Raw genomic sequence first — 9,062 nt, forward strand, 5'->3', positions numbered from 1 at the left:
AGAGACATGGGATATCCCTACAAATTCTACTGCACCTGCTCCTATAGAGGGCCCTACAACACCTATCCTCACACCTACTCAAGATCCTGTAGTACCTGCTCCTATACAACTTGGCCCTACAACACACACCACCCACCTCCTACAACATGCCTCCCATACTTAGGCCCCCACAGTATTACAGGGTCTATTTACCATTATGATTTTAGATGAGATGGTCGACCTGGACCAAGCTACTCTATCACTACATGATTTAGATATTAGTCAGATTGGCAGAGCATTGCATGACGTTATGGTAAATATTGTAAATTTATATGTTTAAATTTATTTGTTACTATAATTTACACATGTATACTTGTTTAACATACTAAAGATCTTTTATACATGTACATGTGTGTTCTATAGGATCTTAGTGATAGTATGTTGTGTTTTGGAGATCTTCAGAACCCAACAAATCCTGCACGACATGAGTCATAGGTATGTTATGGATTTTTTATTATATATTTGATAGATATATATTGTACATATGATATAATACATGCACGTATAGATGCATAATTTTATAATTTTATAAATTTCTTACATTTGACACAGGGTTTAGATCTAGATCCTAGAGCCTTTTGGGGTTATGGATCAAGAGGGGCGAGGGGGATGTGGTTGGTCTTATTTTACATGTCTATTCCATTGATGTTGGGAAATTTTATAGATATATACATGTCATTTCAAATACTTTGATATGGAGATGTATGTTATTTTTGATACATATGTTACTTCAGATACTTTTATATGGCTTAGATGTATGTTATTTTAGATACTTTTATATGGCTTTGATGTATGTTATTTCAGATACTTTTATATGGCTTAGATGTATGTTATTTTAGATACATGTGTTATTTTAGATACTTTTATATGGCTCTAATGTATGTGATTTCAAATACATGTGTTATTTCACATACTTTTATATGGATATGTATGTTATGTCAAATACATGTATTATTTCAGATACTCTTATATGGATACATGTTATTTTAGATAGATTTGATTCATGATATTTTAGAGACATTTGATGTAGTATTTTGAAGATATTTTATATGGTATTTTGGATACAGTTTACATGGGTACATACATTATTTCATAGATGTGTTATTTTACATAAATGTAAATATTATGTTCATGTCTATGTTCATGTTGAATGTATGTATGTTTTCAGTATTCATATTTTTATTTAATAGATCATGTGTTATTTTGTACATGTGTTACAACATTTAATCAGTAAATTTAATACATATTTAAGAACATAAAGAGTACAAGTAAAGAATACATGATGTGAACTAGAAGATTTAATCACTAAATTTAATACATATAAAAATACAAAGAAAACATACAAATATAAACAATGTAATACGTGCTATTATATAATCAATTTTAAGAGTACATTTAATCAGTAAAGGGGCTGTCCTAATAGGATGTCTTAAGGGATTGTCTTAAGGGGAGGTTGTAAGGGGAACTCCTAGAATGAGATGTTTTAAGGGGAGGTCCCAAGGGGAAGTCCTAATGGGAATGTGTGTGTGTGTGTGTGTGTGTGTGTGTGTGTGTGTGTGTGTGTGTGTGTGTGTGTGTGTGTGTATATGTAAACATGAAACCATACACAAAATATAAATAACAATACATGTTCATCACTAAATTTAATATAAGAACACAAAGAATACGTACGAACATAAAGAATGTAATACATGCTATTATAGAATCAATTTTAAGAGTGCATTTAATCAATAAAGGGGTTTTCCTAATATAATATCTTAAGGGGTTGTCTTAAAGGGAGGTCCTAAGGGGAAGTCTAAAAGGGAAGTCCTAAGGGGAGGTCGTAAGGGGAAGTCTTAAGGGGAAGTCTTAAGGGGAACTCCTAGAATGGGATGTCTTAAGGGGTTGTCTTAAGGGGAAGTCTTAAGGTGAGGTTGTAAGGGGAACTCCTAGAATGGTATGTCTTAAGGGGTTGTCTATCTTAGAATGAATAGATGAATGGTAATTGATTCATCTATTGGTTTTGTGCATCTATTGATTCATCTAACCAATATTAGATTCATCCAACCTTAATGCATAGTAGAGTCATTCATAGTTAAGTGTCCACATAATGTTTTAGTGTATCCTAACCTTGCTCAATTGGGTCTTGCAACCTAACCTAGCTTGGTAAGATCTTGAGTTTTCTACAATAACTCAGTGATCCCCTTTGCATCTTAAATGCTAATATGAATCTTTCATTCTAGCTAGAATTGATGTAAGACGTCTACTTCAAAGTCTTAGTTGTAGTCATTTCTTTGAGAGAGCAAGTTGAAATGATTGACTCACCCAATTATTGACTGACATTTACTTCAAGACTCAAACTTGCACTCTCAAAACATTTTGGAATCCATTGCCACCTCATCATTTTTATATTATTGTCAACTTTGGATTTCTTTTCATTGTCAATCCTTCTAGTGTTCATAAAGTTCTTGGCAAGGTGTCCAAGTTCTGTACAAATAAAACAATTTCTAGTGGTGTCTCTTCTCCTCATGTGATGTTTCACCTTTAATTTATATCTTTCACATTGTCAAGTCAGCTCAAATAGAATTTAGAATAATTAATATTCATCACCATGGTTGGCTAGAACCAATAGATGAATCAATTGATCTTAATATGCTAAAATAAGAAAATCCTTCATTAGCCAACCTAGCGCAGTAGACACTAACTTAGAGGTGATTTCGTATGTTAACCAATAGAAGATTGGTTAGCATTACAAACTTGTGAAAATATTTTGGTAAAAAGCTTGGTTAACACTAGTCCCATCCAACTTTCCTTCATTAATCGAGTGAGCATGGTTAACACTCTTCTACTGCATGATTTCTCTCGACACCCAAGAGAACTTGGTAGACACTATCTACTACATAAGAATGCTCAGTAGACATGGAAAAATATCTTCACTACCTAAGTGAGCTTGACATGCACTAACTAATAGCTAATATGACATTTTTCTGAATCAAAGACAACACACAATTAATCAATTGTATCCAATAATTATGAATAGGTACATTTTCAATCTCCAAATGCTCAATCCTAAAATTTTCATTATCAATTGGTACATTTTCATTCCCCAACTGAACATATTCATTTTCTAACTGTATAATTTCACCTACGATCAATACATTGTCAACTTGATTGACAATTAACATACCTTGTCTCTTCCTTCAGTGATTTTAGCTGTTTGTTTCCCTATATGCTACAATGTAGTATTTTTGATTCCTTCCTTTCATGTTTAGCATTTTGATAACTATTGGTCCCCATTTAGATGATAGTACGAGACACCCTATCATGTTTTGTAGCCACCTTTTCAAACAATGGACACTAAACAAAGTTTTGTCTATAAAAACATTGTTTAACCCTATGAAAAAGCCAAAACAAAAAGTGATTGTTAGGATAGTAGTGACTGAAAATTTTAGTATTTGTCTACTATAAAAACAATTGAGGTAATCAATCCCATATGTGGTACCCAATCCCATATGTGGTAACTGATCCATGATGTGGTACTCGATCCCATATCAGGTACTAGATCCATGATTGAGTACCCAAAATATGCACCTAAAAGTTGGAGGGAAATCAAGTGGGAACAACTATATAAGTATATAGAATTTACTTATTAAATATTCTTATGTTTGAGGGGAAATCAATTGGGGATAATTATATAAGTATATATAGTTTACTTATTATATATTATTATGTATATATAATATAATATAATACTTATATCACATATATTAGTATTTATTAAATCATATATATGTATATATAATCACACATACATATGTGTGTGTGTGTATTTATTATCACATATATGTCACACACATATATTATTATTACATATATAATAATAATAATAATAATAATAATAATAATAATAATAATTGTATATATATTACTATTAACTATAATTACACAATTATTGATCATATGTCCCTAGTAGTCATAGAACCCGTAGGGACATATTGTAATCGTTGATATGGTTCCAAGAGGTTCGATGATATGATAATTTCATCATGACATGTGTCTCTAGGGACATAATGTAATTGATTAAATATGGGTTAAAGGGGGTCATAGGTTAACCTACGACACCCTTCAACCCATTTTACCATGACATATGTCCCTAGGGTTCCTAGGACCCCTAGGGAGATATCGTTATTGATCATATGGTTCAAATGGGGTTGTAGGCTAACCTAAGACCCTCTTTGACCCATTTCGTCGTGACATATGTCCCTAGATGTCCAAGGACCTCTTAGGACATATTATAATAGATTATATGGGTGGAAGGGGCTCGTAGGCTAACCTACAAACCCCTTCAATGCATTGCATCATGACATATGTTCCTAGGGGTCTTAGGTCCCCTAGAGACATATTGCAATCAATCATATGAGTCAAACGAAGTCATAGGCTAACCTTCAATCTCCTTCAACCCAAATGATCGATTAAATATGTCCCTAAAGGTCCTAAGACACATGGGGACATGTTGCAATCGATCATATGGGTCGAAGGGGGTCAATGGATAACCTACAACCCACTTCAAGCCATTTCATCATGACATGTGTCCCTAGGTGTCCTAGAACCCCTAGGGACATATTGTAATTGATCATATGGGTCAATGAGGGTTGTAGGCAAACCTATGACCCCCTTTGACCCATTTTATCACAACATGTGTCCTTAGGAGTCCCAAGACCCTTGGAGACATACTATAATCAATCATATGGCTCAGAGAGGGTTGCCACATAACCTACAACCCCCTTCAGCCCATTTCATTAGAAATTTTTTCCCTAGGGTTCCTAGGCCCCTAGGGAAATATTACAATTGATCATATGGGTTGAAAGGAGTCATAGGCTAACCTACGACCCCTTTTGACCCATTTCATCATGACATGTGTCCTTAGGGGTCTTAGGATCCCTAGGGACATATTGTAGTCAATCATAACTGATCATATGGGTTGAAGGGGTTTGTAGGCTAACCTATGGCCCAATTTGAGTCATTTCATCATGATATTTATCTCTAGGGGTCCTAGGACCCCTACAGATATATTGTAATCAATCATATGGGTCAAAGGGGGCTGTTGGCTAACCTATGACACCCTTCAACCCATTTTATTAGAACATGCATCCCTAGGGGTCTAAAGACCCCTATGGACATGTTCTAATTGATCACATAGGTCAAAGGGGATTGTAGACTAGCCTACGACCCACTTCAACCCTTTTCATCACGATGTGTGCCCCTAGAGGTTCAAGGACCCCTTGTGACATATTGTAATCAATCGTATTGGTCAAAAGGGGTCATAGGCTAACCTACAAGTCCTTTTGACCCATTTCCTCATGACATATGTCACTAGGGGTCCTAGGACCCTTTAAGACATATTGTAATCAATCATATGGGTCAAAGGGGTTCATAGGCTGACTGACAAACCCCTTCAACCCTTTCATCATGACATAAGTTCCTAGGGGTCCTGGGATCCCTTGGGACATATTGTAATTGATTATATGGGGTTGAAAGTGGTTGTAGGCTGACCTACTACCCCTTTTGACCCATTTCATCATAACACATGTCTGTAGGGGTCCTAGGACCCCTAGGGATGTATTATAATCAATCATATGGTTCAAAGGTCAACAAATTTCATTAGGACATATGTCCCTAGGGGTCCAAGGAACCCTAGTGACATATTGTAATTGATAATATGGGTCAAAAGGGTCATAGGATAACCTATGAAGCCCTTCGATGAATTTCATCATAACATGTGTCCCTAGTGGTCCTACATATTGTAATCAATCAAAAAAGGGTTGAACGGAGTTGTAAGCTAATATATAACCCTCATCGACCTATATTATCATGACATATGTCCCTAGGGGTTGAAGCACCTCTAGGGACATATTGTAATCCATTAATGGGTTGAAGCCAATCGTAGCCTAACCTACGACCCCCTTTGACCTATTTCATCATGACATGTGTCTATAGGGGTCCTAAGACCCTTAGGGACATATTGTAATTGATCATATGGGTCAAACGAGATCATAGGCTAGCCTATAATCCTTTTAACCTATTTCATGACCACATATGTACTTAAGGGTCCTAGGACCCCTAGAGACATATTATAATTGATCTTATGGTTCGAACGGGGTCGTAGGTTATCCTATGACCCCATTCAATCCATTTCACAATGACATATGTCTTTAGGGCTTCTAGGACCACTAAGGACATATTGTAATCGATCATATGTTTCAAAGGTGCTTGTAGGATAATCTATGATCCCCTTTGACTCATTTTTTTATGGCATATGTCCCTAGGGGTCCACAGACCCCCTGGGACATATTGTAATTGATAATATGGGTTGAAGGGGGTTGTAGGCTAACCTGTGACCCCTTTTGACTCATTTCATCATGACATATGTCCCTATGGGTCATAGGACCCCTTGGGACATATTGTAATTGATCATATGGGTTGATGTGGGTTATAAGCTAACCAATTATCCTCTTCAAGCCATTTCATCATGGCATGTGTCTCTATAGCTCCTAGGACCCCTAGGGACATGTTGAAATCAATCATATGTCTTAAGACCCATAGGGATATATTGTAGTTGATCATATGGGTCAAAGAGTTTTGTAGGCTAACCTTCAACCCCCTTCGACCCATTTCATCATGAAATGTGTCGCTAGGGACATATTGTAATCAATCATATGGGTTGAAGGTAACCTATGATGCCTTCTGGCCCATGTCATTGCAACATATGTCCCTAGGGGTTCTAGGACCCCTTTGTACATATTATAATTTAATAAACTATATAATACTATGTAATAATTTCTAAAACTATAAGGCAAGAGCCTACATCGCATCGGTAAATTGCAAACCCCTCATTGAAGAGGTCTTGTTTTCAAATCTACTCGAGATTAACACATAATAATAATAATAAAATGAATAATAAATAATCTAGGCTTCGGCTGATTACCTACAAAAGATAAACTCTAATACTATGGTAAAATATATATTATAGTATTATATATAATCATATATTTTAAATATTATATTTATAATAATAATATATAGAATATATTTATAATAGTATTGACAATATATATATATATATATATATATATATATATATATAGAACTATGATCCTAATATACTATCTAATCATATTTAATATCATATATAATATTATAACAGTACAATTTATTGTATAATATATAATAATAAAATAATAATAAATAATATTCAAATATCACTTTATGCTAAATATAAAACATGTATAAATATGTCTATAAGATTTTTTGTTTAAAATGTACAATTGGTCCCCAATATCTCAAATTTGATATTTTGTATTTTGTTGCCACCTTTCATGTACTTGATTTTAGATCAGGTACCTGATTAGGCTTGGTATTTATTGAACATGTTTGGTTAACTCAGAAAACGTATTTGAGCAAATTTTTTAGACATTCAAACTTTGATTAGCCACATGACAACTATTGTTTAATCCAAATTCAATAAAACAAAAAGGGTTTCTTGAGAACACTCTCAAGATTCCATTGATGTAATTGTTGTCAAATTATGAATTCAATAAGTGTTTATTAGTTAATTTCTAATGAAGGTGTATGTAAAGCCCCGAATGACACAGTGATTGGAAAATTTAGCTATAACTTTCAAACAATATAACATTTTTGAAACCCAAAAGTTGCATTACATTTCATGGTTCACTTAGTATAAGGGGAAAAAAAAGCAAAAAAAAATTTGTATAGTTTTCAACTAGTTGAGGTGGTTAGACACAAGAGGTTTTTATTTTGAAAAAATTATGGTAGAGAATACATAATTAGTTATTTATTTGGAATAAAAATACTAAAAAATATGTGTCACATTTGGGCATGATTCTACTTCTTATATCTATTATTATATTAAAAAATATTATCATTTGATTTTAATTAAAGTGGTCAAACATACCTACATTTTATTTTTGCCCTGAAATTTTTGTAGTACTGCATTAAAATCTAAAATTTTGATGAATCAAATAAATTTTTCTGAAGATAAGGCCTAGTAGTTTACAAACTAAATTCAATTCCCTATAGATTCTTTTAATAGAACTTTTTGATAAATAATTCATAACTACTTTAAGATGCACTTTTAGCCATAGGGACATGGTCATCTAGAAGTGTTGACCACTAATAAAATACTAACCCCTTAATGGGCCTCCAAGAGTTCATTTTCATGTCACCCCTTGCTGTTCTTTATAGACGCTACCAAAAAAAGGATGGTTGAAGATAAATTTTGACATAGCATCGAAAGGAAACCCTAAGCCATTGGGAATCGAGATTGTGGCAAAATATAATGATGGAAGCATTGTGGCTATCTTTGCTAAATGTGTTGAGGATGGTACTAATAATCAGGCCAAATGTCTAGCCACTATTGAAGCTATGGTGATGGGTATTAGGCTCTTTGTTCGCAATATACACTTGGAAGGGGATTCTCTAGTGGTGATCAGTGACATTATGAAAGAACAATTGGAGGTCTAGCATCTTGACAAGCACATTAAACAAATCAGGGATCTCCTACAACAATTTGATGACTTCAACATTTCTCATGTTCCTAGGGAGGCCAATAATATCTTGACATGCTCTCCAATGTAGGTGTGAGGCGACCATTACAAGGAAAATTTGAAAGGTACTAGCTAATCTCCCACAAAAAAAGTACCAAAGACAAAAGAAAGTCAATTTTTTTTTCCAAATTCCCTAAAACATAGTTATTTTTGTCCCATTTTTTTGTTGTTTTCAAATACAAACTATGCAAATTATGAAGATCAAATAATGACATTTTCAAAAAAAAAATAATGATGTTTTCAATCTTTTGAAAATTGATCAACTGTACAGTTTTTGTGGAAGGATAGTTGTACCCTTTCGAAGACATGGTACTTCAGTTATGAATTGGCACGGAGGCTCATTATATTGTTTGGATTGGCATTGAATGTAATCTCACATGTTGGCACCCAAATTTAGGAAATGGTGGCGTGGTTGTTGGC

The sequence above is a fragment of the Cupressus sempervirens genome, chromosome 1 (assembly GCF_028749045.1).
Source record: "Cupressus sempervirens isolate cs-2001-9-10 chromosome 1, ASM2874904v1, whole genome shotgun sequence".
In the NCBI taxonomy this organism is placed as follows: Eukaryota; Viridiplantae; Streptophyta; class Pinopsida; order Cupressales; family Cupressaceae; genus Cupressus; species Cupressus sempervirens.